Source organism: Arachis stenosperma, chromosome 6 (genome assembly GCF_014773155.1).
Source record: "Arachis stenosperma cultivar V10309 chromosome 6, arast.V10309.gnm1.PFL2, whole genome shotgun sequence".
Lineage (NCBI taxonomy): Eukaryota > Viridiplantae > Streptophyta > Magnoliopsida > Fabales > Fabaceae > Arachis > Arachis stenosperma.
Genome location: NC_080382.1, coordinates 45679120 through 45702326, shown reverse-complemented (window position 1 = coordinate 45702326; position 23207 = coordinate 45679120). Strand labels below are relative to the sequence as shown.

The following is a 23207-nucleotide window of genomic DNA, read 5'->3' as shown; positions in this document are numbered from 1 at the left end:
CAACATCAATTCATGAGAATTTGCATCTCTGATCCCTAATGATCATTTCCATCATCAATTCTTATTTCTTTTGCTCTTAGTTGTTTGAACACCCATTACCCCATTTCCCTTCTACATTCATGCAATTTATTATTCTTGTCATCTACATTCTGTCTCTTTATTTCTTGCTCTTGCTCTTATGCTCTTTAAATTTCTGCAACCTTTAATTCCTTGCAATTTATCTTTGATGTCATTTAAGTTTCTTGCATTTTAAGTTTCAGTTATTTACTTTCATTTTATTTCTATATTCCAGTTCTTTAAATTCCTTGCCATTTAAATTCCTGCAATTATATTCAAAAGTCACAATGCTCAAAAAATCAAAACCATGTTTGCTTGACTAAATCCATCATTAAACTAAAGTTGCTTAATCTACCAATCTCCGTGGGATCGACCTCACTCTTAGTGAGTTTTATTACTTGATACGACTCGGTATACTTGCCGGTTGTACGTGAAATCAAATTTTTACGTATCAGTGACCTCCTGGAAAGTCCTCGTGTTGCACCTCTTTTTTTTTTTTTTTACGTCGTGCCGACCCTCATTCTCTAAATGACGCTATCCCGAGTAGGAAACCTAAGGGCGAGCCGCAATTGCCTCATCCTCGGCAGGCACCTACGGTACCCGCAAGGCTTCGCGGATATTGTTATGCTCTCTCGCGCCGCATGGTTAAGAAAATTGTGTGTGCGAACTATAATAGGTACGATCATACAAGCATTAATGCGCCGGATCCCATCAGAACTCCGCAGTTAAGCGTGCTTGGACGAGAGTAGTACTAGGATGGGTGACCTCCTCGGAAGTCCTCGTGTTGCACCTCTTTTTTTTTCTTTTTTTTTACGTCGTGCCGACACTCATTCTTTAAATGATGCTATCCCGAGTAGCACACCTAAGGGCAAGCCGTAATGGCCTCATCCTCGGTAGGCACCTACGGTACCCGCAAGGCTTCGCGGATAGTGTTACGCTCTCTCGCGCCGCATGGTTAAGAAAATTGTGTGTGCAAACTATAAGAGGTGCGATCATACCAGCCTTAACGCATTGGATCCCATCAAAACTCCGCAGTTAAGTGTGCTTGGGTGAGAGTAGTACTAGGATGGGTGACATCCTGGGAAGTCCTCGTGTTGCACCTCCTTTTTTTTTTTTTTTTTTTTACGTCGTGCCGACCCTCATTCTCTACATAACGCTATCCCGAGTAGGAAACCTAAGGGCGAGCCGCAATGGCCTCATCCTCGGCAGGCACCTACGCTACCCGCAAGGCTTCGCGGATAGTGTTACGCTCTCTCGCGCCACATGGTTAAGAAAATTGTGTGTGCAAACTATAATAGGTCCGATCATACCAGCAGTAATGCACCGGATCCCATCAGCACTCTGCAGTTAAGCGTGCAGTACTAGGATGGGTGACCTTCTAGGAAGTCCTCGTTTTGCACCTCTTTTTTTTTTTACGTCGTGCCGACTCTCATTCTTTAAATGACGCTATCCCGAGTAGGACACCTAAGGGCGAGCGGCAATGGCCTCATCCTTGGCAGGCACCAACGGTACCCGCAAGGATTCGCGGATAGTGTTACGCTCTCTCGCGACGCATGGTTAAGAAAATTGTGTGTCCGAACTATAATATATGCGATCATACCAGCACTAATGCACCGGATCCCATCAGAACTCTGCAGTTAAGCGTGCTTGGGCGAAAGTAGTTCTAGGATGGGTGACCTCCTGAGAAGTCCTCGCGTTGCACCTCTTTTTTTTTCTTCTTTTTACGTCGTGCCGACCCTCATTCTTTAAATGACGCTATCCGGAGTAGGACACCTAAGGGCGAGCCGCAATGGCCTCATCTTCGGCAGGCACCTACGGTACCCGTAAGGATTCACGGATAGTGTTACGCTCTCTCGCGACGCATGGTTAAGAAAATTGTGTGTCCAAACTATAATATATGCGATCATACCAGCACTAATGCACCGGATCCCATCAGAACTCTGCAGTTAAGCGTGCTTGGGCGAGAGTAGTACTAGGATGGGTGACCTCCTGGGAAGTCCTCGTGTTGCACCTCTTTTTTTTTCTTTTTTTTACGTCGTGCCGACACTCATTCTTTAAATGACGCTATCCCGAGTAGGACACCTAAGGGCGAGCCGCAATGGCCTCATCCTCGGCAGGCACCTACGGTACCCGCAAGGATTCGCGGATAGTGTTACGCTCTCTCGCGACGCATTGTTAAGAAAATTGTGTGTGTGAACTATAATAGGTGCGATCATACCAGCACTAATGCACCGGATCCCATCAGAACTCTGCAGTTAAGCGTGCTTGGGCGAGAGTAGTACTAGGATGGGTGACCTCTTGGGAAGTCCTCGTGTTGCACCTTGTCGTGCCGACCCTTATTCTATAAATGACGCTATCCCGAGTAGGACACCTAAGGGCGACCCGCAATGGCCTCATCCTCGGCAGGCACCTACGGTACCCGCAAGGCTTAGCGGATAGTGTTATGCTATTTCGCGCCGCATGGTTAAGAAAATTGTGTGTGCGAACTATAATAGGTGCGATCATACCAGCATTAATGCATCGGATCCCATCAGAACTCCGCAGTTAAGCGTGCTTGGGCGAGAGTAGTACTAGGATGGGTGACCTTCTTGGAAGTACTCGTGTTGCACCTCTTTTTTTTTTCTTTTTTTACGTCGTGGCGACCCTCATTCTTTAAATGACGCTATCCCGAGTAGGACACCTAAGGGCAAGCCGCAATGGCCTCATCCTCGGCAGGCACCTACGGTACCCGCAAAGCTTCGCGGTTAGCGTTACGCTCTCTCGCGCCACATGGTTAAGAAAATTGTGTGTGGGAACTATAATAGGTGCGATCATACCAGCATTAATGCACTGGATCCCATCAGTACTCCGCAGTTAAGCGTGCTTGGGCGAGAGTAGTACTAGGATGGGTGACCACCTCGGAAGTCCTCGTGTTGCACCTCTTTTTTTTTTTTTTACGTCGTGCCGACCCTCATTCTCTAAATGACGCTATCCCGAGTAGGAAACCTAAGGGCGAGCCGCAAAGGCCTCATCCTCGGCACGCACCTACGGTACCCGCAAGGCTTCGCAGATAGTGTTATGCTCTCTCGCGCCGCATGGTTAAGAAAATTGTGTGTGCGAACTATAATAGGTGCGATTATACCAGCACTAATGCACCGGATCCCATCAGAAATCCGCAGTTAAGCGTGCTTGGACGAGAGTAGTACTAGGATGGGTGACCTCCTGGGAAGTCCTCGTGTTGCACCTCTTTTTTTTTTTTACGTCGTGCGGACCCTCATTCTCTAAATGACGCTATCCCGAGTAGGATACCTAAGGGCGAGCCGCAATGACTTCATCCTCGGCAGGCACCTACGGTACCCGCAAGGCTTCGCGGATAGTGTTATACTCTCTCGCGCGGCATCGTTAAGAAAATTGTCTGTGCGAACTATAATAGGTGCGATCATACCAGCATTAATGCACCGGATCCCATCAGAACTCCGCAATTAAGCGTTCTTGGGCGAGAGTAGTACTAGGATGGGTGACCTCCTCGGAAGTCCTCGTGTTGCACCTCTTTTTTTTCTTTTTTTTTACGTCGTGCCGACCCTCATTCTTTAAATGACGCTATCCCGAGTAGGACACTTAAGGGCAAGCCGCAATGGCCTCATCCTCAGCAGGCACCTACGGTACCCGCAAGGCTTCGCGGATAGTGTTACGCTCTCTCGCGCCGCATGGTTAAGAAAATTGTGTGTGCGAACTATAATAGGTGCGATCATACCAGCACTAATGCACCTGATTCCATCAGAACTCCGCAGTTAAGCTTGCTTGGGCGAGAGTAGTACTAGGATGGGTGACCTCCTGGGAAGTCCTCGTGTTGCACCTCTTTTTTTTTTTTTTTTTTTACGTCGTGCCGACCCTCATTCTCTAAATGACGCTATCCCGAGTAGGACACCTAAGGGCGAGCCGCAATGGCCTCTTCCTCGGCAGGCACCTACGGTACCCGCAAGGCTTCGCGGTTAGTGTTAGGCTCTCTCGCGCCGCATGGTTAAGAAAATTGTGTGTGCGAACTATAATAGGTGCGATCGTACCAGCACTAATGCACCTGATTCCATCAGAACTCCGCAGTTAAGCTTGCTTGGGCGAGAGTAGTACTAGGATGGGTGACCTCTTGGGAAGTCCTCGTGTTGCACCTCTTTTTTTTTTTTACGTCGTGCCGACTCTCATTCTCTAACTGACGCTATCTCGAGTAGGACACCAAAGGGCGAGCCGCAATGGCCTCATCCTCGGCAGGCACCTACGGTACCCGCAAGGCTTCGTGGATAGTGTTATGCTCTCTCGCGCGGCATGGTTAAATAAATTGTGTGTGCGAACTATAATAGGTACGATCATACCAGCACTAATGCACTGGATCCCATCAGAACTCCGCAGTTAAGCGTTCTTGGGCGAGAGTAGTAGTAGGATGGGTGACCTCCTGGGAAGTCCTCGTGTTGCACCTCTTTTTTTTTTTCGTGCCGACCCTCATTCTCTAAATGACGCTATCCCTAGTAGGACACCTAAGGGTGAGCCGCAATGGCCTCATCCTCGGCAGGCACCTACGGTACCCGCAAGGTTTCGCGGATAGTGTTAGGCTCTCTCGCACCGCATGGTAAGAAAAATTGTGTGTGCGAACTATAATGGGTGCGATCATACCAGCACTAATGCACCAGATCCCATCAAAACTTCGCAGTTAAGCGTGCTTGGGCGAGAGTAGTGTTAGGATGGGTGACCTCCTGGGAAGTCCTCGTGTTGCACCTCTTTTTTTTTTCTTTTTTTTACGTCGTGCCGACCCTCATTCTTTAAATGACGCTATCCCGAGTAGGACACCTAAGTGCAAGCCGCAATGGCTTCATCCTCAGCAGGCACCTACGGTACCCGCAAGGCTTCGCGGATAGTGTTGCGCTCTCTCGCGCCGCATGGTTAAGAAAATTGTGTGTACGTACTATAATAGGTGCGATCATACCAGCACTAATGCACCAGGTCCCATCAGAACTCCGCAGTTAAGCGTGCATGGGCGAGAGTACTACTAGAATGGGTGACCTCCTGGGAAGTCCTTGTGTTGCAACTCTTTTTTTTTTACGTCCTGCTGACCCTCGTTCTTTAAATGACGCTATCCCGAGTAGGACACCTAAGGGCGAGCCGCAATGGCCTCATCCTCGGCAGGCACCTACGGTACCTGCAAGGCTTCGCGGATAGTGTTACTCTCTCTCGCACCGCATGGTTAAGAAAATTGTGTGCGCAAACTATAATAGGTGCGATCATAACAGCACTAATGCACCGGATCCTATCAGAACACTGCAGTTCACCGTGCTTGGGCGAGGGTAGTACTAAGATGGGTGACCTTTTGGGAAGTCCTCGCGTTGCACCTCTTTTTTTTCTTTTTTTTTTACGTCGTGCTGACCCTCGTTCTTTAAATGACGCAATCCCGAGTAGGACACCTAAGCGCAAGCCGCAATGGCCTTATCCTCGGCAGGCACCTACGGTACCCGCAAGGCTTTGCGGATAGTGTTACCCTCTCTCGCGACGCATGGTTAAGAAAATTGTGTGTGCGAACTATAATAGTTGCGATCATTCCAGCACTAATGCATCGGATCCCATCAGAACTCCGCAGTTAAGCGTTCTTAGGCGTGGGTAGTACTAGGATGGGTGACCTCCTGGGAAGTCCTCGTGTTGCACGTCTTTTTTTTTTCATTTTTTTTACCTCGTTAAATGACGCTATCTCGAGCAGGACACCTAAGGGCGAGCCGAAATGGCCTCATCCTCAGCAGGCACCTACGGTACCTGCAAGGATTCGCGGATAGTGTTACGCTCTCTCGCGCCGCATGGTTAAGAAAATATATTGTGTGAACTATAGTAGGTGCGATCATACCAGCACTAATGCACCGGATCCTATAAGAACTCCGCAGTTCACCGTGCTTGGGCAAGGGTAGTACTAGGATGGGTGACCTCCTGGGAAGTCCTCGTGTTGCACCTCTTTTTTCTCATTTTTTTTACGTCGTGCCGACCCTCGTTCTTTAAATGACGCTATCCCGATTAGGACACCTAAGGGCAAGCCGCAATGGCCTTATCCTCGGCAGGCACCTACGGTACCCGCAAGGCTTTGCGGATAGTGTTACGCTCTCTCGTGCCACATGATTAAGAAAATTTTTTGTGTGAACTATAATAGGTGCGATCATACCAGCACTAATGCACCGGATCCCATCTGAACTCCGCAGTTAAGCGTGCTTGGGCGAGAGTAGTACTAGGATGGGTGACCACCTGGGAAGTCCTCGTGTTGCACCTCTCTTTTTTTTTTTTACGTCCTGCGGACCCTCGTTCTTTAAATGACGCTATCCCGAGTAGGACACCTAAGGGCGAGCCGGAATGGCCTCATCCTCTGCAGGTACCTACAGTACCCGCAAGGCTTCACGGAGAGTGTTACGCTCTCTCGCACAGCATGGTTAAGAAAATTGTGTGCGCGAACTATAATAGGTGCGATCTTACCAGCACTAATGCACCGGATCCCATCAGAACTCCGCAGTTCAGCGTGCTTGGGCGAAGGTAGTACTAGGATGGGTGACCTCCTGGGAAGTCCTCGTGTTGCACCTCTTTTTTTTTTACGTCGTGCCGACCCTCGTTCTTTAAATGACGCTATCCCGAGTAGGACACCAAAGGGCGAGCCGCAATGGCCTCATCCTCGGCAGGCACCTACGGTACCCGCATGGCTTCGCGGATAGTGTTACTCGCGCCCTAGTTAAGAAAATTGTGTGTGCGAACTATAATAGGTGTGATCATACCAGCACTAATGCGCCGGATCCCATCAGAACTCCGAAGTTAAGCGTGATTGGGCGAGAGTAGTACTAGGATGGGTGACCACCTGGGAAGTCTTCGTGTTGCACCTCTTTTTTTTTCTTTTTTTTTTACGTCGTGCCGACCCTCGTTCTTTAAATGACGCTAGCCCTAGTAGGACACCTAAGGGCAAGCCGCAATGGCCTTATCCTCGGCAGGCACCTACGGTACCCGTAAGGCTTTGCGGATAGTGTTACCCTCTCTCGCGTCGCGTGGTTAAGAAAATTGTGTGTGCAAACTATAATAGTTGCGATCATACAAGCACTAATGCACCGGATCCCATCAGAACTCCGCAGTTAAGCGTTCTTGGGCGAGGGTAGTACTAGGATGGGTGACCTCCTGGAAAGTCCTCGTGTTGCACCTCTTTTTTTTCTTTTTTTTTTTTTACGTCGTGTCGACCCTCGTTCTTTAAATGACGCTATCCCGAGTAGGACACCTAAGGGCGAGCCAAAATGGCCTCATCCTCGGTAGGCACCTACAGTTCCTGCAAGGCTTTGCGGATAGTGTTACGCTCTCTCGCGCCGCATGGTTAAGAAAATTTTTTGTGCGAACTATAATAGGTGCGATCATACCATAACTAATGCACCTGATCCCATCAGAACTCCGCAGTTAAGCATGCTTGGGCGAGAGTAGTACTAGGATGGGTGACCTTCTGGGAAGTCATCGTGTTGCAACTCATTTTTTTTACGTCCTGTTGACCCTCGTTCTTTAAATGACGCTATCCTGAGTAGGACACCAAAGGGCGAGCCGCAATGGCCTCATCCTCGGTAGGCACCTACGGTACCTGCAAGGCTTCACGGATAGTGTTACGCTCTCTCACGCCGCATGGTTAAGAAAATTGTGTGTGCGAAGTATAATAGGTGCGATCATACCAGCACTAATGCACCGGATCCCATCAGAACTCCGCAGTTCAGCGTGCTTGGGCGAGAGTAGTACTAGGATGGGTGACCTCCTGGGAAGTCCTCGTGTTGCACCTCTTTTTTTTTTTTTACGTCGTGCCGACCCTCGTTATTTAAATGACGCTATCCCGAGTAGGACACCTAAGAGCGAGCCGCAATGGCCTCATCCTCGGTAGGCACCTACGGTATCTGCAAGGCTTCGCGGATAGTGTTACGCTCTCTCGCGCCACATGGTTAAGAAAATTGTATGTGCGAAGTATAATAGGTGCGATCATACCAGCACTAATGCACCAGATCCCATCAGAACTCTGTAGTTCAACGTGCTTGGGCGAGAGTAGTACTAGGATGGGTGACTGGTGCACGAATTTGTGATTCGCACAACTAACCAGCAAGTGCACTGGGTCGTCCAAGTAATACCTTACGTGAGTAAGGGTCGATCCCACGGAGATTATTGGCTTGAAGCAATCAATATTTATTTTATTTGTCTTAGTCAGGATACCAATAGGATTCTTTAGCCTCGTATTTTAATAAAGAAAAAGGGCATAAAATAAATAGTTATTACTTGAACAATAGAGTTATTTGTTTATAAAGGACTGTGGAATATGTTGGAGTTTTGGAGATGCTTTGTCCTTTGACTTCAACTCTTCCTTGAAATCCTCTTCCCACACGCAAGGCTCCTTCCATGGCAAGCTCTATGTAGGGTGTTACCGTTGTCAATGGCTACTTCCCATCCTCTCAGTGAAAACGTTCCTATGCTCTGTCACAGCACGGCTAATCATCTGTCGGTTCTCAATCAGGTTGGAATAGAATCCATTGATCCTTTTGCGTCTGTCACTAACGCCCAGCCCTCAGGAGTTTGAAGCACGTCACAGTCATTCAATCCCAGAATCCTACTCGGAATACCACAGACAAGGTTTAGACTTTCCGGATTCTCATGAATGCCGCCATCAATCCAGCCTATACCACGAAGATTCTGATTAAGGAATCTAAGAGATATTCATTCAGTCTAATGTAGAACGGAGGTGGTTGTCAGGCACACGTTCATGGATTGAGGAAGGTGATGAGTGTCACGGATCATCACCTTCTTCACAATTAAGCGCGAATAAACATCTTAGATAAGAACAAGCGTGTTTGAATGGAAAACAAAGGAATTGTGATAAATCATCGAGACGCTGCAGAGCTCCTCACCCCCAACAATGGAGTTTAGAGACTCATGCCGTCAAAAGTATGTAATTCAGATCTGAAAATGTCATGAGGTACAAGAAATGTCTGTAAAAGTTGTTTAAATAGTAAACTAGTAACCTAGGTTTACAGAAAATGAATAAACTAAGATAATTGGTGCAGAAGTCCACTTCTGGGGCTCACTTGGTGTGTGCTGGGGCTGAGATTAAAGCTATCCACGAGTAGAGGCCTTTCTTGGCGTTAAACTCCAGGTTATGACGTGTTTTGGGCGTTCAACTCCGGATCATGACGTTTTTCTGGCGTTTAACTCCAGACAGCAGCATGAACTTGGCGTTCAACGCCAAGTTACGTCGTCTATCCCTGCGCAAAGTATGGACTATTATATATTGCTGGAAAGCCCTGGATGTCTACTTTCCAATGCCGTTGAGAGCGCGCCAATTGGACTCCTGTAGCTCCAGAAAATCCATTTCGAGTGCAGGGAGGTCAGGATCCAACAGCATCAGCAGTCCTTTTTCAGCCTAAGTCAGATTTTTGCTCAACTCCCTCAATTTCAGCCAGAAAATACCTAAAATTACAGAAAATACACACACTCATAGTAAAGTCCAGAAATATGATTTTTGCTTAACAACTAATAAAATTCTATTAAAAACTAATTAAAACATACTAAAATCTACATGAAATTACCCCCAAAAAGCGTATAAAATATCCGCTCATCAGTGACCTCCTGGGAAGTCCTCGTGTTGCACCTCTTTTTTTTTTTACGTCGTGCCGACCCTCGTTTTCTTTAAATGACTGATGAGCGGATAATTTATACGCTTTTTGGCATTGTTTTTAGGTAGTTTTTAGCAAGGTCAAGCTACTTTTAGGGATGTTTTCATTAGTTTTTATGTTAAATTCACATTTCTGGACTTTAATATGAGTTTGTGTGTTTTTCTGTGATTTCAGGTAATTTCTGGCTGAAATTGAGGGACTTGAGCAAAACTCTGAAAAAGGCTGACAAAAGGACTGCTGATGCTGTTGGAATCTGACCTCCCTGCACTCGAAATAAATTTTCTGGAGCTAAAGAACTCCAAATGGCGCGCTCTCAACGGCGTTGGAAAGTAGACATCCAGAGCTTTCCAGAAATATATAATAGTCCATACTTTATTCGGAAATTGACGACGTAACTTGGAGTTGAACGCCAAGTACATGCTGCTGTCTGGAGTTAAACGCCAGAAAAACGTCATGATCTGGAGTTGAACGCCCAAAACACGTTATAACTTGGAGTTCAACTCCAAGAGAAACCTCAATGGAATAAAAAAAACCATTTATAGCTACAACATGTTTTGTAGATAAACGAAAACAAGAATGAAAATTCACATAATAGCAAAGAAGATAAACAGCTTTTACACATAAATTAAAGTTCATGTTAATTTTGAAAATAAAATGAAAATAAGAATATTAACACCTTCAATGGCTAACTTCAGATTGTGCAGAGAAAAAAGTTATTTGAGTAAATATGACGTGAATTCATGGAAACTAAATATCAACTTATTATATTATTTGATTAAACCCAACTAGCTTCTTTTATATATATATATATATATATATATATATATAGTTTTTCTTATTTGTTAGAAATAAGATTTATTTATTTGAAAAAGAAAAGCCATCACTGCTTAAAGATTACCGAAATGTTTGATTGAGAAATATATCCATAGAAGAGGTGAATTGTATTATAAATTTATGTACCAAAGATTTATTTAGATTCACCAAATATTTAATTAATTAATGTAGAGATTTATATAATTCCACCACAAAGTTGAGGGCCTACATTTAATGTGGCAAGGATTGATTAAGAAACAAATACACACAAAAACCAAAGATGGGTCAGTTCAACTCATTTAGGCCCATGTCGATTAAATTTGTGGACCGGGCTAAATTTATTTATAGTTTTTAAAATGTATGTTTCTTCATCACCAAAAAAAAAAATGTATATTTCTTCTGCACAATATACGTTTTCAGAACAAAAAAAATGGCTTGATTCACTTGAATAATGTATTATTTGTCCAAACCAATTTGGGTTGGTCAGCTCACTCATTCGCTTAAACAAGTATCGAAGATTCAGATCTCACTTTATGCATATAGCAATTCATTGGCCGGCAGCAAACCCTTAAATGAAGTTCAGATCCGCGACGGATTAATTCTTAACATGTCGAACTACGCTAGAGGATATCGTGGGGCAACAAAAAAAACACATTATTTGTCCACTAATATTATGAGCTAAAAATCAATTATAGTTATAAAAAGTGATAAAAGAATAATTAAAAAATTCTTTTGGATGAGCGATGGAACTTGAAACAAAAATTACAAAGTGTAGCAAAATAAAAATGGTTCATTTTTTTACGTATTTAATATTGTAAAAAAAATTAGCCACCAAAGTCAGCTATCAGTATAAGAGAAGGTAACATTAATGATTACGACTATGTTACGTGTACACCAAAACCAGCCACCAAAGTCAGCTATCAGTATAAAATACATATTGGAATACAAATATATATTAAAAATAAAGGGTAAAATACTTAAATAATCTAAAGAGAGAACAAAACTACGTAAAAGTCTAAAAATAAAATATACGACATGCAAACCCCCATGCATATTTATATACAAATCGAATTGATTTAATTTGAATTAGCCATTTCAATACTAAATCGAATTAATAAGATTCGAATTAGCATGGAGTCAAAAGTTGGAAGCATTCCCACTCTTCATATAAATCGAATTGATTTAATTCGAATTAGTCATTCTGGCACTAAATCTAATCAACAAGATTCGAATTAGTATGGTGCTAAGAGTTGGAAGTATTCTCTCCAAGTACACTACAAGAAAAAAGGCCTATGGCCACGCTTTAAAAGCGTGGCGAAAGGGGTCTATAGCCACGCTTTTATGAGGGTGGCAATTGATTAGAGATTTGGATACGCTTTTTCTTGACACACTTAAAAAGCGTGGCCATAGGGAGAAATAGAGACACTTTTAAAGCGTGGTGAAAAGTTTTTGATCTTGGCACGTTTTTAAAGCGTCCCCATTTCTAATAACTCTATTGGCACCCTAGAAAAGCGTGCTGAAAAGGTTCCACTAAAAAAAAAAAGAAACTCCCTCCCAAACGCGCTACACTAAGTCACTAACTCATCAGACTTATACTCTTCTCCCCTATTACACACTAGCTCTGAAAACCCTAACACTCAGACAAAGCTCATCTATGGTGCTTGCACTCTCTCATCTGTCGGGGCTCGCTCCGTCGTCTCCCCTAACCTGTCTCTGCTGGTGCTCGCACTCCCTCGGTGCTCACTACTCACCGCGTCGGTTAGCGAATGGAAGTCGTCTTTCCTTCCTCTCTGCGTCGGTTAGAATATGTCTTGTTTGTTAGTTATTACATTGAAACTTCATACTCTCATGCTAGATAATTAATTTGAATATCAACTAACAACAATTAACTATTAGTTGAATTATAAACAAGTAAAACAAATATTTAAAATCAAATGAAAAAAACCTCCAAAGCTAAATTAAAAAAATCTAAAATTTAATAAAAAAAATTTTAAAACCAAACAAAAATAAATATCTAAAATTATTGTATGAAAAATATCTAAAATTAACAAAAAAAAAATTCAAAGTCACTGCAAATGAATATCTAAAACCTAACAAAAAAATTTAAAATTTGAACGCAATAAAATTTTTTTTAATTATAATAAAAAACGCATCACTTTTAGATGTGTTTACTATATTTAGATTTTGGATGTTTAAATTTTAGTGGCTTCAGATTTTTTTGCGAATATACAATAAAAATAAATAAAATATATGGTTTGCTTCAAAATAGTGAAAAGATCTTGACTTTGAATATATTACACTATCATCAAAATATAATTTTTGGTCGAAATCATAAGTATTTATATAAATGAGTCAAAGTCAGCTCTAAGATAATAACATACTTGGTAAATTAAGAGAATATAAACAGATAAAAAGAACAAAACAGAACCCTAGAACCATAGCTATTTCAATTTGCAACTCTAGTCTACTTTATTTACATGTTGAATGGCTGAAATTGGTGGTCATTGTTATTCTCATCAGCCAAAAATCCATCAATTGTTATTGGTGGTAAGACTTGCAAAGATTGTAACAAATTCTGAGATTAATGAGAAAGAAAATCCTTCAAAGTAGTCTCATATAGTTGATTAATCCAATTCTCAGCCTCAACAAGATTATCCCAATTAATAAGATCTCTATCTTAACCAATTTAATTTTTAGAATTCACAACAACACTCTTTTCTTTATAATTCATAACCCCAAGTTGGTTTGTAGTGGAATAACCTAGAGGCACATTAACTTGGCTAGTAGAATCCAAGATCACCTCATTATTGTTTGCCACAAGATGAGTAACAGTTGGATCAAAATTAGAGTTTTGGGTTTGATATACCAAATTATCATGATCAATAGCATAATCATGATTAGGAATGTTGTTCATGAAATTGAGTTGACTTTGACTTTGGTCAACATTGAAATTGCTACCATTATCTTGATTATCCTATGATGAGTTTGGAAAACTCTAAATTAATATTTGTAATGACTAAACATTATTAAAATAATTAATTACAAAATTATTAATTTGATTTTCAATTAACATATATTAATTAATAATTTTGTGTTGCAGGTTTTATAAATGGGCCGAAATAAAAAGAAAATGTTGCTAGCCCAATGTTAAATATTCAGCATTGATATGAAGTTAGTCTCTTATGGCTGAATGGGAGAAATGTCACTTGGGCCAGAATGAATTTTATTACTCCAAGCCCAATGATGATCTATGCTAAGTGATCCAATGCTTGATCCAAAAATCCATTAGGAAAGCAAATGTTATCATTTGCTTTGAAGCCTTCCAACGGATTCCATTTCCTCATTAAGGATGGATTTCAAAATTTAACTTGGTAACATTGGAAACATAAATGAGAGAGAGAACATAAGTGACATGATTGATGTGTTCAAGCTACATGCCACTCTAGCAAGGGAAGTGTTCCGAGGGTTACCTGAAACTGTAGGTCAATCTCGGACGAGATCTTCTGTGTGGGTCGAAGCTGTTGTGTCCGACTTGTTTGGACTTGGTGAGGGTGCTGATCCTTCGTCCCCGGAGGGTGGGGGGTACCTGCAAGGGACTCCGATGCTTAAGTTAGCAAGGGTATTAAGCAAATATTGAGTAGAATCAAAGTATGAGTTATACCTGGGTGCTCTAGTGTATTTATAGTAGTGTGGAGTGACCTTCTTTAGATAAGAAAAGTTAGTTATCTTATCTTATCTTTATCTTATCTTCAAGTGAGGTCATCTTATCTTCAAGGGGACCGCCCTTCTCTCTGTAGGCTTTGGGATGCCTTAGGATTTGGGGCGTGCTCCTCTATTTGGGCCCTTCTTTGGGCTTTCCTGGTGACTTGGCCGACCTCTTTGAGAAGAGGTCGGGTTGTCCTGACCTGAAGAGGTCGGTCGCCTTGTCTGTCGAACATCCCGGGTCGGACAACTCGATCCAGGGTATGAACAGTGCCCCTGCTCGAGCTCGGTCTTTATTTGGAGGTCGAGTCTTGGACCTCGGGCCTGCTCGGGTAAAGCCGAACTCGAGCATTTCGTCGCTTTATCTTTGTAGAGCTTCTTTTGAATGCGGAACGTTTCTGCTTCTTTAAAAGCGCGCGCTTTTGCATTTAGCGCTCTAGCTTTGGAAACGTGCGAGGGTTTTAACACCCTCAATAATGGGCCTTTAATGCTCTGCTTTCTCTGGGTCTCTTTAATTTTAAACTTCGCATTTGAAAAACGGTTTCTCTTCTTCGTAACCTTCTTTCTCTCTTTTTCTATTTTCTCGGTGATTTTCTCATTTCCTCCTGTAACGTTTGCTTGGCGATCGTTTGGTGTTGCTCTTGGAGTGCGATTCTGGTTTCCTTCTTTCTTCACTTTCCTTAGTGCTTTCTCCTTTTCTCAGGTTGGTTCTTTTCCCTACTTCTTTATGTGATTCTTCAATAAAGTTTTGATTTTTGCCTGCATCTATGTTGGAAAGCTTGAATCTTTTCATATTGCCATTCTTGACTGCCGCTGTGATGTACATTTTTTGGTCTTCCTTTCGCCCTTCCGTTTAGTGTCTCTAGGGTTTTGCATGTTGTCGCTGCTTGAAAAAGGTCGCTCCTTTAGTGATTTTGTTTGCTCTGTTGATGGTTTTTCTTTGATAGGGATGATGATTTTTGATGACTTTCTTTTGACTTCCGCTTTTTTCTTCTCGGGACGTTGTCTGTTGGAAGGGAGTAGATTTTCTTTTTCTGATATTTTACTCTATCATTACCTCCAAAGGATGCCCCTGGACCTTGGGCTGTGTCCTGGGATTTTCCTTTTTGTACCGCGTTGGATTATGCTGTCCGAGTTGTTTTGGTTTCTTCTGGGATGTTTTTACCTTTTTAGTAATCCAATATTTTTTCTTATTTGTAGGATTAGTTGGCCATGTCTTCCCGAAAAAATGTTGTCGAGGCATCTTCTAAGGTTCCCGAAGGGATGTCCGATTGGCTAGACTCCTTTGTTTTGATGTGTGTTTCTTTGGCTGATTTGGAATTTTGTGTGACGCTAAGAAAGCATCATCATGTCTGTGGCAGCGAGGATCAGGAGGGAAATTATGAGTTGGTAGCACCTGATTCTGATGATAGAGTTTGCTTCCCCGTTCTGATCCAGGGGGAGCGTCCCTTCTTCTATGCTTATGATTTTTTTTAGCCAAATGAACATCACCTTCCCTTTTACTTCTTTTGAAACCGACCTGTTATGGTCTTGTAACGTAGCCCATTCGCAGCTCCATCCAAATTCATGGGGCTTCATCAAGATTTTTCAACTTGTTTGTCAGGAATTTGGTGTTACGCCGAGCCAAACTCTTTTTCTGTATCTTTTTGTATTGACCAAGCCTGGGACTACCAAGAAGAAGGCTTCTTGGGTTTCTTTTAGGTCTGCCCAGGGGCATAAGGTTTTTTCCATGTCTGACGAGTCTTTCCGTGATTTTAAGAACTACTTTTTTAAGGTCTGGGCTATTGAAGGAGTCCGACCTTTTCTTCTGGATGAAAATAATAAGCCTTGCTTTCCCTTAGAGTGGCAAAAAAACATAGTGGTATCCCGATATACGGGGGAGATGCTGGATGAGGTTGAGCAGGCCTTGGTGAATGTCCTGGAGGATATTTGGGGGGAACCTCCTCACTTGGATACTAAAAAATCTTTTGGAGACCCGTCGCTTATTCGAACTGCCTTGGGTATTTGTCTTGATATATTTTGACTTCTTTCTGCTTTCTTCCTGGCATGATAAATTGTTGTTTTCCATTTTTCAGAGATGGCCAAGAACAATGATGCAATGAAGGTTTTCAAGAAGGCAAGGAAAGCTACTGCAGCCCAAAACATCTCGGCTCGGGCCGAGGGGGAGGGAACTTCTCAGGCTCCTTCGAAGCCACCCGTGCCGAGCTCTCCTGGCCCTCAGAGAATGATCGCTACTCCTCGGGTCCGTTTAGTAGATCCCCCTTAATCTTCTACTGCTGCTGTGGTTTCCTCCTCGGCTGCTTCTCCTCCTAAAAGACCTCGAACCGTCGAACCTTTCAATCTGGATGCCCTAGATTTTGATCCCATTGGCTTCGTGGACCAGCAGATTGCCCCTTATGGTGCCTTTTCTATGGATGATGTATCTCTCCTTCATCACTTGGATTTCATAACTCGGAATAGTGTTAAGATGGCTCATATGGGAGGTGCTTTGTACCGGACTGCCCAAAATCTGCCCCTGCATGCTACTAAAGCTTTTTTGGAGGAGGCTAAGCAAGAGTTTGATCGGATGAAGGGTCTGAAGGAGGAGTTTGAGGCAGAGGTGGCTAAGCTGAAGAAACAATTGGAGGCGGAGAAAGCTAGTTCAGTTGCTTTGGCAGCTTCTGTGCGGTTGGCTGAGGACACGGCTCTGAGGCACAAAGAGAGCTATGTCACCTCCTACCGGGAAGTGATGCGCCTTCGGGAAGAGTTAGAGTCGACCCGGGTTGACTATTCTGAGGTCCAGGGTCATCTTGTGGGCAGCGTAACTGCTGCTTATGAGAACCTGAAGAAACAGGTTCGGGTTATTGCCCCGGAGGCTGATCTTGCCCTGCTTAGTTTGGATAATATTGTGAAGGATGGCAAAATCATTCCCGAGGACCCTAATGATGATGACGTCGAGACTCCTCCTGTTCCTTCTACCAAAGTCTCAGTTGTGCCGCCCTCTTCTTCTCAGGCAGCTGAAGTCGTTCAGCTTGAGTCCGATCTTGATGTCCAGATCCTGAACCGGGATGATGGGATGGTAGATGCAGTGCCTCTTCAGACTCGTCCTCCTTCACCCCGGGATGCTGCTACCAGGAAACCTTTAGACTCTCTTTGAATTTTGATGTATTTTGTGTATAGCCCGGCTTGTGGGTCTTTGAACTCTTTTATTTTGTAAAGGTTGTTTTTCTTTTGACTGTTGATACTTCTGTTGCTTGTTTAGCAACTTGTTTTGAAAAACAAAGTGGCTTTCGAGCTTCCTAGGCTGATTTTGGTGGCCCTTAACGCTCGCTGTTATCATAACTTAGTCATTTTTATATCCCGTCTACTTTGCACTCGTCTTAGTGCCTTCGTAGGTTTTTGTCTGACATGATCAGCTTGATTCTTTGGTCTAACGCTGCTCTCATCAATCCTAAACTGTTGTTTTTCTTTCGAAATCATAATACTAAGATTGCCAATTTTTCAACTTGGTTTTTGTTCGTTTGTAGCCCTCCTTTTTACTTAAGGTTTCTTCCAAGGGTAGCTTTATCATGTTGGATCTTGTCAAATCACTCGGTAATCCTCTTTCTTGGACTTTGTTCAGGTCTCTTTCAGGGATTACCTTTGTAGCTTTGGACCGACTTTGTCATGTCGGGATTTTGTCGAGTCGCTTGGTAATCCTCTTTTTTGGACCTTGTTTAGGTCTCTTTCGGGGACTACCTTCTATCGCTTTTACATTTTGGGCCGACTTCGTCGTGTCGGATCCTGTCGAGTTACTTGGTAATCCTCTTTCTTGGACCTGGTTCGGGTCTCTTTCAGGGATCACCTTTTGTAACGTATCTTTCTGGGCCGACTTTGTCACATTGGGCCCTGTCGAGTTACTTGATAATCCTCTTTCTTGGACCTTGTTTTAGGTCTCTTTCAGGGATTATATTTTGTAACTTATCTTTCCGGGCCGACTTTATCACGTCGGGCCCTATCGAATTACTTAATAATCCTCTTTCTTGGACCTTGTTCAGGTCTCTTTCAAGGATTATCTTTGTAACTTTTTGTAGGAGTCCGACCTCCTCCTGTCGGGCTCTTCGAAGTTATAGTAATCCTTTTTTATAGGGTTGGGCAGACCTTTTTCCAGGGCTTTACTTATAACTTGGGTTGTTGTGGCTGGTCCGACTTTTTGTGCCGGCCAGTCTTTAAGTTATTTTATAGCAATCCATTTTATTAGGTCTTCGTCAGGTCCTTTCTATGGATCACTTTCTATAACTTCTTGCATTATTCTGTTTTCACCTTTGCCGATTTTGTAGAATTTGGGTTTTTAGCCTTCGTTTTTATCGTGATCGCGCAGTGAATTCGATTTTCACTTTTTGTCGATCTGTAGCTTTATAATCGGGCGATGAATGTTTTTAGAATAATACGACTTGAGCGTTTGTAGAGAATCTGAGCAAATTTTATTAAAGAAGAATGCAAATATACGTGAATTAATTTCCTAAGTCGGGTGATTTGTAGGTCTTGGCGGGGCATCTCGTTAAAAAACCTTTTTCAGGAAAAAGAGTACGCCTTGTCCAAGATCTTTTATCATCCCTAGCTATAGTACCTTCTTAGGTTGCAGGCGTGCCATGATCTAGGCAGCTCTCGCCCGTCGAGTTCAGAAAGTTTGTAGTAGCCCTTTCCCAAGACTTCTGTGACTCGGAATGGTCCTTTCCAGTTTGCAGCTAGCTTTCCTTCTCCCGGTCGAGTTGTTCCTATATCGTTTCGGATTAGGATAAGGTCGTTTTCAAAAAAGGCCCATTGTATTACCTTTCGGTTGTATCTGGAGGCCATTCGTCGTTTCAATGCTTCTTCCCTTATCCGAGCTCTTTCTCGAATTTCTGGAAGTAAATCGAGCTCTTCTCTTTGGAGTTGGGAATTGGCTTTTTCACTATAATGGATTACTCTTGCTGATCTTTCGTTGACCTCCACTGGGATCATCACCTCCATTCCGTAAGCTAATCGGAAGGGTGATTCCTTTGTCGTGGAATGTGGAGTCGTTCGATATGCCCATAGGACTTGTGGGAGCTCTTCAGCCCAGGCTCCCTTCGCATCCTGTAATCTCCACTTTATCCATGCTAATATAACTTTGTTAGCAGCTTCGGCTTGCCCATTGGCTTGGGGATGCTTAACAGAGGTGAATTGTTGTTTTATATTCAGGTCGGCCGCTAGTTTTCTGAAGCCTGCGTCTGTGAACTGGGTACCATTGTCTGTAATAATAGAGTATGGAACTCCAAACCTTGTGACGATATTTCGATACAGGAATTTCCGACTTCTTTAGGCTGTGGCATTGGCTAGGGGTTCTGCCTCGATCCCTTTTGTGAAGTAGTCTATTCCTACTATGAGGAATTTGACTTGTCTTGATCCTTGAGGAAAAGGTCCGAGGAGATCGAGTCCCCATTTTGTGAACGGCCAAGGTGAGGTTACGCTGATGAGTTCTTCTGGCGGAACAATGTGGAAATTGGCATGCTTTTGACATGGTGAACATGTCCTTACGAATTCTGTGGCTTCTTTTTGTAGGGTTGGCCAATAAAATCCTGCCCGTAGTACTTTTTTGGCGAGTGCTTGCGCTCCGAAGTGATTGCCACAGATGCCACTGTGTACTTCTTCTAAGATGTCCTTAGTGTTGGAAGTCGGCACACATTTTAGTAATGGTGTTGAAATCCCTCTTTTGTATAAAGTATTATTTATGATGGTGTAGTATTGTGCTTCCCGTTTTAACCTCTTTGCCTCCTTCTCATCTGTAAGGAGGGCCTCTGTTGTGAGGTAATTGATTATGGGGGTCATCCATCCCTGATCGCGACTTGTTATGGCTAGGACCTTTTCTTCTTCTGAGATTGACGGCCTTTGTAAAATTTCTTGGATAAGGCTTCTATTGTTGCCTCCTGGTTTGGTGCTGGCTAGTTTTGAGAGGGCATCGGCCCGGACATTCTGTTCTTGGGGTATGTGTCGAATCTCGTACTCTCCGAGTTGTCCGAGCTGTTCCCTGATTTTGTCCAGGTACTTTTTCATAGTGGGATTTTTGGCTTGGTAGATGCCTGTTATTTGTGATGTGACTACCCCTGAGTCGCTGAAGATGATAAGTTTTTGAGCTCCAACTTCCCTAGCCAGCTTCAAACCAGCTAGTAGTGCCTTATATTCCACTTGATTATTTGAGGCAGGGAACCCAAATTTGAGGGAGAGTTCGATCTGGGTCCCCTGGTTACTTTCAATTATTACACCTGCGCCACTTCCCGTTTTATTTGAGGAGCCGTCCACGTATAGATTTCATTCTGTGGGGATTTCCAGGGTGTCCATAAATTTTGCAATGAAGTCGGCCAGATATTGAGATTTGATGGCCGTCCGAGCTTCGTACTGAAGATCAAACTCAGACAACTCAACTGCCCATTGCAAAAGACGCCCCGCCAAGTCTATTTTCTGTAAGATTCCTTTTGTGTGCTGGTTGGTCTGAATTTTAATGGTGTGAGACTGGAAATATGGGCAAAGTCATCGAGATGTTATTATGAGAGTGTAAGCGAACTTTTCTATTTTCTGGTAGTTCAGCTCGGCTCCTTGTAATGCTTTACTTAATAAGTATATGGGTTGTTGCCCGCTGTTGTCTTCTCGGACCAGTGCTGAGGCTATTGCCTGATTTCCCACCGCGAGGTACAAGATGAGTGGTTCCTCTTCCTGTGGTCGACTTAATATAGGTGGCTGTCCCAGAAATTTTTTGAAGTCTTGGAAGGCTTGTTCGCATTCAACTGTCCATTCAAATTCCTTTCCCTTCCTTAGAGTGGCGTAGAAGGAGAGAGATCTTATTGCGAATCCCGCCAGGAACCTGGACAATGCTGCCAGCCGTCCGTTGAGTTGTTGTACCTTTTTGATACAAGTCGAGCTTTTCATGTTAAGTACGGCCTTACACTTGTCCGGGTTTGCCTCGATTCCTCTCTGTGTGATCATAAAACCCAAGAATTTACTTGCTTCTACTGCGAAGGTACATTTTTTGGGATTAAGTCTTATGCCGTGTCATCTTATGGTGTTGAATACTTGTGTCAAGTCGGATAATAACATCTCTTCATTTTGCATCTTCACTAGCATGTCGTCTATGTAGACTTCCATGACTTTTCCGATGTGATCCGAGAAGACTTTGTTCATTAATCTTTGGTAAGTGGCTCCCGCATTTTTGAGACCGAAAGGCATAACAATGTAGCAGTAGTTTTCCTTTGGGGTTAAGAAAGAGGTTTTTTCTTGGTCGGGTGGGTACATTGGTATTTGGTTATATCCCGAGTATGCGTCCATAAAGGAAAGGTATTTGTATCCAGAGGAGGCATCTATCAGTGCGTCAATGTTTGGGAGCGGGTAAGGATCTTTCGGGCAAGCTTTGTTGAGATCGGTATAGTCGGTGCACATTCTCCACTTCCCATTTGACTTTTTTACCAAAACGACGTTTGCAAGCCATAGCAGGTATTTGACTTCTCTTATGAAGCCTGCCTCCAGTAGAGCTCGTACCTGTTCTTCCACCGCTTGAGAGCGTTCTGGTCCTAGCTTTCTGCGCCTTTGTTGTACCGGCCGAGATCTTGGGTAGACTACTAGCTTATGGCACATTAGTTTGGGATCTATACCTGGCATGTCTGCGGCCTTCCACACAAAAAGGTCGGCATTGTCGCGTAGGAACTATATGAGTGATTCTTTTGTGTCCCCTTTTAGGAGTGTGTCAATGTTGGTTATTTGGTCCGGGGCGTTCCCGATCTGGATTTTCTCTATTTCTCCCTCAGGTTGTGGGCGAAGCTCCTCCCGCCTCCGAACTCCATCAAGCTCGATTGTGTGGAATTCTTCACCTCTGCCTCTGAGGTTTAGACTTTCGTTGTAACAGCGGCACGCCATTTTCTGGTCTGCCTTTACTGTGGCTATTCCTTCTGCGGTTGGGAACTTCATGCATAGATGCGGAGTCGAGACTATTGCGCCGAGTTGATTTAACGTTGTCCGACCTATTAGGGCATTGTAGGCTGAGCTTACGTCAACGACGATGTAGTCTATTTTGAGTGTCCTTGACTGACTTTCCCTTCCAAAAGTTGTGTGGAGCGGAATGTATCCCATTAGTTGAACCGTGGTATCTCCTAACCCGAACAGGCTGTCCGGATATGCTCTGAGTTTTTTTTCTTCCAAGCCGAGTTTGTCGAAGGTGGTTTTGAACAGGATATCGGCAGAGCTCCCCTGGTCTATCAGTGTGCGATGAAGATTTGCGTTTGCCAGTATAATAATGATGACCATGGGATCGTCATGTTCTGATGTGATGCCAGATGCGTCTTCTTTAGTAAAAGTGATTGCTGGGATGTCGGGTGCTTCCTTTCTTTCTGCGACGTGATATATGTCTTTGAGATGTCTTTTGCGGGATGACTTGGAGATTCCTCCTCCGGCGAATCCGCCGTGTATCATGTGGACGTGTCTTTCTGGTGTCCGGGATGATCCCATAGTTGGTCCAACATCTTCTGCTCTTCTTCTTTTCCTTTGTTCATCTTCGTGGGTGGCTAGGAACCGATCTAACCTTCCTTCTTGTACGAGCTTTTCTATGACGTTTTTTAAGTCAAAATACTCATTGGTGGAGTGCCCGTGGATCCGATGATATTCACAGTATTCCGCCCGGTTTCCTCCTCCTTTTTTGCCTTTGAGTGGTCGAGCTGGTGGTATTTTTTCTGTGTTGCAAACTTCTCTATAGACATCCACAAGAGACACCCGAAAAGGGGTGTAATTGTGGTACTTTTTGATTTTCTCTCCATGTCGATCTTCCTTTTTTCTGGAATCTTTGTCTTTATCCTGAGGGGTGAACCATGTTTTTGAAGTCTCTCTTAATCGGGAGTTTTCCTCCATGTTGATGTACTTTTCTGCTCGCTCCTGCACCTCGTTCAGAGATGTGGGATACTTCTTTGATATGGATTGACTAAAAGGCCCTTCGTGCAGACTGTT

General features: G+C 43.6%; 21 non-coding genes and 3 pseudogenes across 21 annotated transcripts; all 24 read left to right on the top strand.

Annotated features, from left to right (window-relative positions):
* The first annotated feature begins 731 nt into the window (after positions 1-731).
* LOC130938996 (5S ribosomal RNA) lies at positions 732-850 on the top strand. Its single transcript, XR_009070130.1, has one exon. It is a non-coding gene; the product is annotated as a 5S ribosomal RNA (ribosomal RNA).
* A 191-nt stretch (positions 851-1041) lies between these two features.
* Positions 1042-1160, top strand: LOC130936912 (5S ribosomal RNA; annotated as a pseudogene).
* A 483-nt stretch (positions 1161-1643) lies between these two features.
* Positions 1644-1762, top strand: LOC130938981 (5S ribosomal RNA). The gene has a single exon (XR_009070116.1). It is a non-coding gene; the product is annotated as a 5S ribosomal RNA (ribosomal RNA).
* A 190-nt stretch (positions 1763-1952) lies between these two features.
* Positions 1953-2071, top strand: LOC130938195 (5S ribosomal RNA). The gene has a single exon (XR_009069370.1). It is a non-coding gene; the product is annotated as a 5S ribosomal RNA (ribosomal RNA).
* A 190-nt stretch (positions 2072-2261) lies between these two features.
* On the top strand, positions 2262-2380 carry LOC130937156 (5S ribosomal RNA). The gene has a single exon (XR_009068387.1). It is a non-coding gene; the product is annotated as a 5S ribosomal RNA (ribosomal RNA).
* Positions 2381-2550: 170 nt separating this feature from the next.
* Positions 2551-2669, top strand: LOC130938743 (5S ribosomal RNA). Its single transcript, XR_009069893.1, has one exon. It is a non-coding gene; the product is annotated as a 5S ribosomal RNA (ribosomal RNA).
* A 190-nt stretch (positions 2670-2859) lies between these two features.
* Positions 2860-2978, top strand: LOC130938750 (5S ribosomal RNA). Its single transcript, XR_009069900.1, has one exon. It is a non-coding gene; the product is annotated as a 5S ribosomal RNA (ribosomal RNA).
* Positions 2979-3164: 186 nt separating this feature from the next.
* On the top strand, positions 3165-3283 carry LOC130938311 (5S ribosomal RNA). The gene has a single exon (XR_009069481.1). It is a non-coding gene; the product is annotated as a 5S ribosomal RNA (ribosomal RNA).
* A 184-nt stretch (positions 3284-3467) lies between these two features.
* Positions 3468-3586, top strand: LOC130938824 (5S ribosomal RNA). Its single transcript, XR_009069969.1, has one exon. It is a non-coding gene; the product is annotated as a 5S ribosomal RNA (ribosomal RNA).
* A 190-nt stretch (positions 3587-3776) lies between these two features.
* Positions 3777-3895, top strand: LOC130938796 (5S ribosomal RNA). Its single transcript, XR_009069943.1, has one exon. It is a non-coding gene; the product is annotated as a 5S ribosomal RNA (ribosomal RNA).
* A 191-nt stretch (positions 3896-4086) lies between these two features.
* On the top strand, positions 4087-4205 carry LOC130938904 (5S ribosomal RNA). The gene has a single exon (XR_009070044.1). It is a non-coding gene; the product is annotated as a 5S ribosomal RNA (ribosomal RNA).
* A 184-nt stretch (positions 4206-4389) lies between these two features.
* LOC130938860 (5S ribosomal RNA) lies at positions 4390-4508 on the top strand. The gene has a single exon (XR_009070003.1). It is a non-coding gene; the product is annotated as a 5S ribosomal RNA (ribosomal RNA).
* Positions 4509-4687: 179 nt separating this feature from the next.
* Positions 4688-4806, top strand: LOC130939007 (5S ribosomal RNA). Its single transcript, XR_009070141.1, has one exon. It is a non-coding gene; the product is annotated as a 5S ribosomal RNA (ribosomal RNA).
* A 191-nt stretch (positions 4807-4997) lies between these two features.
* Positions 4998-5116, top strand: LOC130938953 (5S ribosomal RNA). Its single transcript, XR_009070090.1, has one exon. It is a non-coding gene; the product is annotated as a 5S ribosomal RNA (ribosomal RNA).
* A 182-nt stretch (positions 5117-5298) lies between these two features.
* LOC130936932 (5S ribosomal RNA) lies at positions 5299-5417 on the top strand (annotated as a pseudogene).
* Positions 5418-5608: 191 nt separating this feature from the next.
* Positions 5609-5727, top strand: LOC130938998 (5S ribosomal RNA). The gene has a single exon (XR_009070133.1). It is a non-coding gene; the product is annotated as a 5S ribosomal RNA (ribosomal RNA).
* Positions 5728-5903: 176 nt separating this feature from the next.
* Positions 5904-6022, top strand: LOC130938921 (5S ribosomal RNA). Its single transcript, XR_009070060.1, has one exon. It is a non-coding gene; the product is annotated as a 5S ribosomal RNA (ribosomal RNA).
* A 190-nt stretch (positions 6023-6212) lies between these two features.
* On the top strand, positions 6213-6331 carry LOC130938317 (5S ribosomal RNA). The gene has a single exon (XR_009069487.1). It is a non-coding gene; the product is annotated as a 5S ribosomal RNA (ribosomal RNA).
* Positions 6332-6517: 186 nt separating this feature from the next.
* LOC130938749 (5S ribosomal RNA) lies at positions 6518-6636 on the top strand. The gene has a single exon (XR_009069899.1). It is a non-coding gene; the product is annotated as a 5S ribosomal RNA (ribosomal RNA).
* A 174-nt stretch (positions 6637-6810) lies between these two features.
* Positions 6811-6929, top strand: LOC130938734 (5S ribosomal RNA). Its single transcript, XR_009069885.1, has one exon. It is a non-coding gene; the product is annotated as a 5S ribosomal RNA (ribosomal RNA).
* Positions 6930-7121: 192 nt separating this feature from the next.
* Positions 7122-7240, top strand: LOC130938899 (5S ribosomal RNA). Its single transcript, XR_009070039.1, has one exon. It is a non-coding gene; the product is annotated as a 5S ribosomal RNA (ribosomal RNA).
* A 194-nt stretch (positions 7241-7434) lies between these two features.
* On the top strand, positions 7435-7553 carry LOC130936903 (5S ribosomal RNA). Its single transcript, XR_009068217.1, has one exon. It is a non-coding gene; the product is annotated as a 5S ribosomal RNA (ribosomal RNA).
* A 181-nt stretch (positions 7554-7734) lies between these two features.
* On the top strand, positions 7735-7853 carry LOC130937428 (5S ribosomal RNA). The gene has a single exon (XR_009068649.1). It is a non-coding gene; the product is annotated as a 5S ribosomal RNA (ribosomal RNA).
* Positions 7854-8038: 185 nt separating this feature from the next.
* On the top strand, positions 8039-8157 carry LOC130936968 (5S ribosomal RNA; annotated as a pseudogene).
* Positions 8158-23207: the final 15050 nt, after the last annotated feature.